The sequence below is a fragment of the Xenopus laevis genome, chromosome 7L, assembly GCF_017654675.1.
Source record: "Xenopus laevis strain J_2021 chromosome 7L, Xenopus_laevis_v10.1, whole genome shotgun sequence".
Taxonomy (NCBI): domain Eukaryota; kingdom Metazoa; phylum Chordata; class Amphibia; order Anura; family Pipidae; genus Xenopus; species Xenopus laevis.
This window is the reverse complement of record NC_054383.1, coordinates 83,225,458-83,236,397: the sequence shown is the minus strand read 5'-3', so window position 1 is coordinate 83,236,397 and position 10,940 is coordinate 83,225,458. Positions and strand designations below refer to the sequence as shown.

The 10,940-nt window shown below is 37.8% G+C and overlaps 1 long non-coding RNA gene across 1 annotated transcript; it reads right to left on the bottom strand.

The window, feature by feature from the left end:
• Positions 1–2,394: 2,394 nt before the first annotated feature.
• On the bottom strand, positions 2,395–6,477 carry fxyd2.L. Its single transcript, XR_005962542.1, has 3 exons — positions 4,745–6,477; positions 3,354–3,390; positions 2,395–2,449 (listed from the first exon to the last, which is right to left on the bottom strand). It is a non-coding gene; the product is annotated as an FXYD domain containing ion transport regulator 2 L homeolog (long non-coding RNA).
• Between the last annotated feature and the right edge of the window lie 4,463 nt (positions 6,478–10,940).

Here is a 10,940-nt window from a genome sequence, read left to right as displayed (position 1 = left end):
GTGGCAGGGAATTTTGATTTATCTTTTATTCTTCTTTACTTAGCCAACATCCACAACAGCTCTTAGAAGTGAAAATCTTTGCCTTTGAATATGCCCCTAGTAGTTCACCATTTTCAGCACATGCATTGGGCTACTGTCAGTTACCTGAACTTAGGGATCAACATACAATACACAGTGCATCCTGCGTGAAAATGTTATAATTAGCCCTGTAACAGACTAACCTGATTTTATGATTGATGATTTCCAATGCCCCCTAAGCTTAGCTTCATAACAGCAATCCAGAACACACTCATCATGTGTTAGGCCACACTCAAAAGATGGCCTAACAACATCAACGATGGTCAGTTCCTGCAAGGTCAGTATATAAAGTACAAGTTTTCTAGCCATTGTTGTTTTTAAGCTTTAGGTCTCATTTAAAGTCATGTCCTTGGGCAGGTTCCTTACCTTACTAAGCAGGTTTCAAATATGCATCATATACCAAAAATACTTTTTTCTCTTTGTTTGCCCATAAAATTACCATAATCACAGTTCCTTTATCATCTGTTTTGAAAAAAAACCCGGAAACCGGATATCAAGAAAGGTCCGAATTACGGAATGGCTCCCATTCCCATAGACTCCATTTTATCCAAAATAATCCAAATTTTTAAAAATGATTTCCTTTTTCTCTGAAATAATAAAACAGTAGCTTGTACTTGATCCCAACTAAGATATAATTAATCCTTATAGGAAGCAAAACCAGCCTATTGGGTTTATTTAATGTTTAAATTAATTACTAGTGATTTTAAGGCATGAAGACCCAAATTACGGAAAGATCCGTTATCCGGAAAACCCCAGGTCCCGAGCATTCTGAATAACAGGTCCCATACCTGTATACAACTTAGATAGATACAACATAGACACATACAACCTAGATAGATACATAGATTGATTGATCAATAGATATAGACTATAGAAAGAATTTTTTTAAATCTCACCAATTTAGATGTTTAACTTTATCCAGAATGTCACATATCATCGTTGAGGGCCCTGCGGAGACATGGTAATATTAGTTGACTTGGCTCCCACTTGAGTGGAAATCAACAATGTGAGCACAGTGCAAGCAATGTTCTTGGAATTACTGAGTTATGCAAATCAATGAAGGGAACTTACCTTAGTTGCTTTTTCCTCCCACAACGGAATCTTCCACCTAACAGGATGAGAATGACATAGAATGCTAGCTTTATGTCTCATGCTTTCAGAACATAAATACATTTATTTGCTGCAGTGTACTGTATGAAGCCATTCATGAGATACCCTTATAAGAAAATGAGAAAAAACAGACCAAGTGTACTTCAGGGAACTTGTACTTCTAGTTGTGTGATTTGTGTGATTTTATGCAAAGTACTACATAAATTACTAAAAGATTAAGCTGTACAAATAGGGTCAGGAGATTCATATTATTGCCATTCCCTCTTATTTTTCAGCTTCTGTTTAGCAACTAGGTAACTGGTATCTACTTCATGACCAGTCTGCTGGAATCTTCATTAATCTTCATTATTCTTTGTAGTGGTTAATAAGCTCCATACTGTACATGCTCTGAAATTGAAAATCAAGGCTGTTCTGAAATATATATATTGTTGGGCCATTATAAAAATAATTAAGAAAAGACTCTGCCTCCTGTACTTATATGGAGAGTGTGGCCATGGGTGAGAACAGCAGAGAAATATTCAAAACATTAGGGGGTTATTTGCTAAACCTCAAATTTATCTGGTCAGGCTTTTTGGCGCAAAAACTCCCTATTTTTCATCTTGAATTTTTAGATTTTTACTATACCCAGATGCTGCAAAAAGCCCGAATCCGAAAATCCTCCATCTCAGACCTGTGGAGGTCATATATAAGTCAATGGGAGATGCCACTATCCTTATTTGAAGACATTGTGGTTTGTGCTGGGTTTAGTCGGATAATCCGATCAATACGGGGGTTTTGGCCAAGAACCCGAAAAAATCAAGCTATTCGGGGAAAAAAGTCTGAAAAAAACGTATAATTCAGGTTTTCACTTGATTTTATCAGTTTTTTTTCTGATCTGATTGATTTGAGTTATTTTATCAACAAATTAGGCACAATTAGGCATGGAAATTTGGTTGATCTTTTTTAATTATGAGATAAATTTGGAATTTAGTAAATAACCCCCTATATGAGACAATTCAGCCTTTGATTGGGAAAGCAGATTCCTTCCAGACCCTAAAAAGACTCTTAATTAAAAGTTAATTTTGTGGTAACAGAACAGACCTCTGGGTGGACAGCTAAGTGTTGCTGTACAGACATGAACCAAGGGCTATGTAGGTGTTTAAACTTAGACAGGTAGACATAAAACATTACACATATCAGTACTCACTGAATATAATCAGCATTCCAACCACAAATGCTATTGCTGCAAAGATGAGTCCACCTTTCCTGACTGCCTCATAGTCTGCAAATACAGGAAATGCAATAGAGAATCTGAGTGAAAAGTACATTCCATATGAGAAGGGAGAATAGAGTAAAAAAATAGGAAGACATAGGGAAAGTAGGACTGGGGAGCAATGGTGGAATATGAATTACAGTGATTTCAAAATATATTCTATCACTGCAGTATATCATCGCCAGGATGCCAGATCAGTATAAATCTCAACTCCCTGGATCTCCCGTAATTGAATATTTAGAGTTTTAGATAATCTGATTTTGGCATTCTTGTTTTAGTAAATAAGGCACTTCACAGTCTTACTTGGAAAGCCCTCTTGCCCTCTTTATTAATTTATTTAGCCCTCTATCTATCTTGAAGCACTGATGGATTTAGCTCTGTTAAGAATAGAAATCTGAAGCATTCAAACCCCACATGGTTTTTTCAGCCTCATGAATGACCCTCCTCAATATTTGATATTTGTTAATGTATTTGCAATTGAAAGTTTGTCTTTTATACTAAAATAGTGTTACAAAAGCCAACTCTCCTTCAACCAAGATTCCAATTTAAATTAAACTGTGTACGCTGCTTCACAGGTCTGTTAATTGGTTGGCTACTGCTTTTAATAGCAATTATATTTACATATAACTTTACAAAGTTTTGAATTAATGTATTTTAGGAAGTTGTTTCAAAAGAGTATTTTTTTCTCTGTGAAAAATGTGAGTGCAGTTTGCCTTCAGTCGTCTCACATGGATGCAAGTTCTTAGAAACAAAGTCTTCTTTACCACTGTTACATGTTAATTATTCTACTGTTTGTACATGTCTTACTTGTACGGTTACCGGATGTTAATCAGTGCCTTAGACTTCAATACCAATAACAATGTTTTTGCTAACTGCAGTAACCCTTCTTGACTCACACCAGTTTAAACCTTACCATAGGTGAACTTCTCTTGCAGCTGACTCATGTCGTCCTGAGCTGGCAAAGAAATGGAGATGATTTAGAGAAGAACGTGGTACATTAGGCATCCCATTTCCAGAGCTAATGTGCCATTAACACTAATGCAGGTATGTAGAGATAGAAGAGTACACAATGACATCTGTTGCAGGTAAACAGTAGAGAAGTCTGTCCATCTATCCTTCCATTTGTCTTTACATGTATATTAAGCACAGATTGCTGCCAATCTGTTCCGGTGTGATTCTATGAACACTGTATCTATGTCATGTATTAATCACACAGCCAGTCCATCCCTTATAATCCTCTCCCTGAATCAATCCTACAGGCGGATACATTAGATAGCTTTACGAAGGGGTTGAATGGCTTTATAGCAAGTGAGGGAATACAGGGTTATGGGAAATAGCTCATAGTACAAGTTGATCCAGGGATTAGTCAGATTGCCATTTTGGAGTCAGGAAGGATTTTTTCCCCCTCTGAGGCAAATTGGAGAGGCTTCAAATGTTTTTTTTTTTTGCCTTCCTCTGGATCAACTAGCAGTTAGGCAGGTTAAAATAGAGTTAAAAGGTTGAACTTGATGGTGTGTCTTTATGTTACTATGTACATGGTATTAATAATGGTAATAAAATGTTAAATAGGTGCTAAATGACATTAGTGCAGTAGCCCATAGAAAGCATTCAGATATATGCACATATATCATATATAATGCATAGGTGTAATATAGCACACACTTTTTTCACAGTTATACAAAAAGATCACAGACATTTCAGTGATTCCATGTGTGGGCTCCTGATACTGTTATATAACTTTATTTTACAGCACAAGTCAGTGGATTAATGGAGTACAGATGCCAAGAAAGGACACATCCAAGGTCAGTCCCAGATGTTTAATTGCTAGCAATGTGAAAATATTGAAATTAAAACAGTAACACTTCTTCACTTATTAAGCATTGTATATCTTTCCTGAACTGTGTAAAAAAAACATAAAAAGCAGTAATACATTCAAACAGCCTACACCGTCGTTTTTATTATTACATAATTCATGTTTCAACATTTATAGGAAGAGGATTTGCCTCATAAAGATCTGGAACAATAAAATGGATTTGCCAACACACTCTGCTTTGTGCTTTCTAAAATAAACCTGTACAAACATCAAAAGGCACTAAGTCAGATCTGTAGGTAAAAAGCTTATGTGGAGCAGGTGCCCAGCAGAGGTGGCATGGAAATGAATGTCTTGGGATAGACAAAATAATAATTCTAAGAAAAAGCTAGGGTATCAAAGTTTTTACAAGAAAGATGATAAGTAATCTATTTATTTGTATCACAAGTTATATAAGATTAATTGCTGGCTAGAGCCTTAGCATCTCTCCTTACCATCAGCCATGAGTTCAGTCTCACACAACTGCTCCTTTCCTTCTTGGTTCACAAAGTGTGCGATGTCCGTGACGACTCAGACAGGACAAATGTTAGAAGACAACCCTCATTAAACATTAACCTCCCGTGGGGTAATATTTCTCTAAGTCACAAGGGATGCAGAATTTGCACAGAGGGGTTTGGGAGAAGCTTTCAAAAAACAAAAATTTAAAGGGACACAAGTCTGCCCTTTGCAAATACAAAGATTGACTTTCAAACAAATAGACATATATTGAATATGCAGTTTAGGGGTGGCAGCCAGAAGATTATTTGCTCTTGCTGAAATTATATTCTAACATCATTTAATTTTACTTTCCTATTCCTTATGAAGAAATGATGCTTGTAATTTTTATATGTAAAACGTTGCACTTTAATATTCTTAAAAAAACAACAAAAACACAGTAAATGGTATGTGTTTACCATGCAAAAGAAAAGAGGGGATACAGACCATTTATTTCCACATTTAAGGAGCACACATGTAGTTTTTTCAGCTGGCAAAGGTACGCCAGTAGAGAAAAGCAAATCTGCTGCCATTCAGCCCTCTATCTATGTGCATGGGAAGGGCCTGTAAAGTCACACACAGAATGGATTGTGGCACAAAAATGCATACTTCAACATTTCTGTGCTGGATCCGTTGCGCTCACAGTCTGTACCCAGAGGGGGTGAAAAGCTTTTCTCCACTGGCATATGTAAGCCAGCGGATAAAACTAACCATGTGACATTTGCATAAACTGATCCACCATTGATCTCCTCTAACTTGTGTCTTAACTGTAATACCTCACTCAATTCTTGCTTCTATTCCCCTTTAATCTCTTCCCACTGCTCAGCCCCATGCTAAGGTGGATTCTGCATCAGCAGTGCAGCTGAGCAATTTATATGGCCCTTTGTAAGCCAGGGACTGCTGCCAGGGACTGAGTTGTTCTGTTGACCTGATTTTGGGAGTCACAGTCCTCTCTAACAGCTCCTGTCAGCCTGCATTGACTACTGTAAGGATAAGGATCCTCATCCCCACTTGATTTTGATCTTTCCTGAAGATCAATGTGCTTCCTGTTCCTTTAGAATTCATGCTAACTTCTTCCCTGATTTACTATGTAATGTAAAGTCTTCCTACATCCTAACAAATATGGGTAGAAATGCCATATTTTATGTTCTGAACTTACTGAACTTACTAATGTGTGAGAGGTCCTTAAGGAAATGTATATAATTCTTAGAAGGACACAAAAACAGATGATAATTCCTTCTATTACTAACTCTATTACTGTTCTGACAGCCCTGCCCCCTCAGTCAAGGTGCATTGAGAGTAAGAGAACAGTGTACCTAAAATTCTGTTTCCTTCAATGCAAATGTCCTCTGGCAGCAGCTTGATTGAAACAGACAGGGATAGGTCCCCATTGTTGAGGTTTAAAGCAAAGTAAGCGTAGTTTAACACTTTAATTCCCTATGGAGTATTGGCGTACAGCTCAACAGCCATTCTGTGAGCTAATACCCATTTGAATCTTAGCTCCCCAATGTATATCACGTGTTAGAATCCTGGCTCCCCAATGTGTATTACATGCACAGAGAAAGAATTAAGTCAATTACTCTCAATAATTTAAAAATCCATCCAGTTCAGACAATTGATTATTAAATGAAAACCCAGTAAAATTTTACTGAGCAGTAACTATTATCTCAGAAGAAAGGCCAACGCTTTTTTTTGTAGTACTTTATTTTTTCCTGTTGTTTGTATAGTGCTGACACATTTCTGCATTGCTTTACAGAGATTACACATCATTCAGTCCTTGCCTTAGTGGAGCTTACAATCTAAAGTCCCTATGGCATTCACACACACTATGGTCAATTTAGTCAGAAGCCAATTTACCTGCCTGTATGTTTTCTGGAGTGTGGGAGGAACCTGGAGTAATGGGAGGAAACCCACAGACAGAAAGACAAAAGTGTCTTTCAATTTACAAATGATATAGCAGTGTTGTGTTGGATTGTGGTATCCAGGGCCCCCAGGGCTTCAACTTCAATGGTCCACCCCTTTTTCCTATACAAACAACACACCTTCCATCCTCATGCTTCCAGTCCTCTTGTAACCCCACAAAATGATCAGATAAGCAGGCAGCGGTACTGGGTAGGTGGGGACTTGTGCCCAGCAGGTCTAATCCAATCCTGAACTATAATATAATTCACAAGGTGACTCTTCCAAAGTATTGGGTCAGTAAGCACAGTTTGGAGGCATAAATTGAGTACATGTCTATAAAATGTCTAGAAATTGGCAAGCTTGGCAAGGTTTTTCATGCGTGCATAGGGTAATATAACTGGGCCCTGTTTCTTATTCATATCTGACTGGTAGTATCAAATAGAGCAAAACGTATATAGTGAATAAAGTACCCCTTATTGTAAAATATAAGGATATTATAAGTCACCGAAGAGTTCCATGACCATAAAAAAGCAAGAGGCCGAAGTTTTAGTGATTCATGTGACAAAAATGAAATCACTACCCACCATTTATAATTGATGACATCACTAGTCTTCGTTTATAAGGATATAATTTACAGGATATTCATGGCTTTTGTGTATTATATAGTGAATAAAGTACCCCCTCTTGTAAAATATAAGGATATTATAAGTTACCGAGGAGTTTCATGACCATATAAAAACACGAGGCCGAAGGCCGAGTGTTTTTATACAGGTCATGGAACTACGAGGTAACTTCTAATATCCTCATATTTTACAACTGGGGGTACTTTATTTATTATAATACACAAGTTTCAATGAGTCATGTGACAGAAATGACATCAGAACTCACCGTTTATAACTGATGACATCAGAACTCACCGTTTATAAGGATATAATTTACAGGATATTCATGGCTTTTGTGTATTATATTATATATAAATTATATTTATTGGCAAGTGTGAGCAGTACCAAGGTTTGAGCTAGCTTAAGGTACTTAGCTAATTTCTAGCACTGATGACTTACTATTCTTCTTGCTTCTTTAGTAAACACAGATAAACATGACATTAAGCAAGAGGATGGCTTCTGGATTATATGATTCTGGGTTCTATTACCACCCTACAAAGTTCAGTTCACCAGCTGCCAAAAATTATTCTATCTAACTCTATCTAACTATCAATAACAGGCAGCATTTTAATAACTGATCACCTTTCTCAGACAGACAGGGGGTAATTGATCAACAATGGGCAAATTTGCCCATGGGCAGTTGCATTCATTGTTCTACTTGCAGCTACCTTAAAATGCTAATCACCGATTGGTTGATATGGGTAACTGCCCATGAGCACCACAGTGTCTTGTTCATTCTCACCAGGAACTTGGAACTGGTTTGCCCACCAGCTATCATTGGTTGTATCTTCCCAGGCCTGGGTGGAGTAGACCAGGTACTAGCGCTGAATACAGCTATTGATTTTGTATCATACCTGAGTAACAGAAAAATACAGGAATAATCTTATTTCCCCATTTGTAGATGACCTCTATTTAGATAGAATAGCAGGCAATTGTGGGTGGGGGAAAAAACTTTGGCTTTATCCCAAATGAAAGGAACATCTCTAAAAAGTGTTGTTGCATTCTTTGTCCAAATGCAACAAATTGAGATAAGACATGGCTTTTTAAACAAAAGTACCTGTTAACATTCTCATGGATGAAGCTGGCCATAGACTCGTGGATTAGTACGATTTTCGGACCGTGTGTGGAGAGTCCCGACATTTTTCGCCCGGCGGAGATCAGTCGTTTGGTCGATCAGACAGGTTAGAAAATTTCTGTCGGCTGCCGATAATATCTCTGCATGTATTGCCGATCGTACGATTTTCAGTGGGAGACTGTCACTAGCTTTATCAGACATAACTATCGTACGATTGCTGTCAGAGGTAGTACATTGGCTGATCTGTTCTTTTACTACTTTATTTGATCGGAATGGTAAGACTTTGATCTGAATGGTTAGTGGCGGGTCGGGAGATGGGAAAGTCCGATCGTACGTTAATTCATACGATCGGATCTTTGCGTCTATGGCCAGCTTAAGAGGATGGCCCCTGTTGAATTAATTGCCACCTGTCCAGTTTTAACCCGGACAGCCTGGTTTTCAGAAGGGCTGCCTGAGGGAAAAACTGCCTGTCTGGATTTAGGAAGTAGGATCACTGATCGCTATGTGATAAACCTGCCCCCTGATGCAATAGACCCATCCCAAATGGTCACCCGCCCCACCCCTTATGTCACACATCCCACCCTCCAACGTCCCCTGTCCCGACCCTTGCCCAGAGTTCCCCTCTAAAAAAGTTGTCAACCTTAATCATTATGTGTCGGTGAACACCCCAACAAATCTATATATAAGGATTATTGTTATTATTCATTTTATTTATATAGACTCAACATTACATTATTCACATCAGTCCCTGCCTAAGTGGAGCTTAAGACATACATTTTTTTTGTTTCTTTGTGCTCCCCCCATGAATATAGTAGCATAGTATTCATGAGGGGTGGATGCCCTGTACTTACGACCAACCCTATGGCAGGTTGTAATAAGAGGACTGCCTTGCAACTGCCAGTTTAAAGGACCAGTAACATCTATGTTTTTTAAAAAAAAAACTCGTTAGTATAGAGCAAAAAAAAAAAACACAAGGACAATTTTAACTTTTACATTTCCTTATGGGAGATAGCCAGGGAGGAGAAATCAAGCGCCGCATGATGGATTGTTGCCGTGTCGCCTTTTCTGAAGAGGAGCGGAGTTTCGGTAAGTTATTTCTTAATAAAGACTTAGCGATTTAAAAGTTTAATATGTCTTTGTGGTTTTTTTTTCATTCCATACCATTTTTATTTTTTTTAAATTGATGTTACTAAACCTTTAACGTAAACCCAAGTGACAAATCTTTGGTTTTGTATTATTACACACAAAAAGAAGGAGAATGTGTTTCACTGCCCAGTTTCAGCCTTTATAAACACAAAAATAACACTTTAGTATAGCATTTTACCCAAAATATGCAAGCTCACATGCCGCAGCCTCTCATTGTCCTACACTGCTTTATAGTATGCCAGCATGTCATTTACGTTTCTGACGTACTTTGCATTTACTTTGGTTCTCACTTTGCTGCTAAAACAAACTTTTCTCTTAAATATGAAAGTGTTTCCACGTAACAATACTAGGAATCATTTATGATTCCAAAGTGGGGTGGAAAGTGTAAGCCTGCATTGCAATGTTATTTATGAATGTACTTGTGTATATACAGTCCATTACACTTGTACCTACATGTAGCACTTAACCATGCTTGTGTGGCACACCAACACACACAGTTGAGTACTATCTACCCTATGGCAGGTTGTAATAAGAGGACTGCCTTGCAACTGCCAGTTTAACTTTGATGACAGAAAAACAGGAACACAATTTTCACTTGATCTACCAGTGTGGACACCAATTAGCAGATGCATTATAAAGTCACTCATAAATTATGTAACACGCCGAAGTTTGTGATGCTGCCATGTAGTGCTGGGATCCTAGGTTTGATCTTAGCCAAGGAACTATCTGTGAGATATTTGTTCTCTCAGTTCTTGCCTGGGCTTCCTCCTCCAAAAACATACAGGCAGGCTAACTGGCTTCACATAAACCCAGCGTTACTTGTTTGATTGGGTAACCTCCACTGGGAAAGTGGATACTGTATCATCTCTGTAAAAAGCTGAAGAATATGAATAATAACACTGTGTAGTATGAATTTGCTGGAATTCATGAAAATAACACTGCATTGTTGTAAAAAACTTGTTCTTGCTATTGCTCCATAGATGAGTCCCATTGTGTTTTCATTTATAAAAATGGCCATTCACACATTGTACCATTTTATATATTAAATATATAAATGATGTGTATATGCAGAAAGGTGAATTAGTAGCAAATGCCTAAAAAGAAAAGTATGTCAAGATTAGTAGCTTGGATCGTCACGCTGGCTCTGATTTTCAAAACTCAAATGCACATTCCACCCCCCACCCCCATCTAGGACTTGCTCACAGTGTCAAGTGAATGATTAAGTACAATAGGTTCATTAATCTCTAACTAACAATTAATAGTCTCGCTGTTCTCAAAGTCAAATCTGCAGAGAACCTGCCACGGTTCAGCATCAGAGGTGACTGACGGCGAGTGTTGAATTCTTGCTGCTACTTGCATGTTTGGACATTT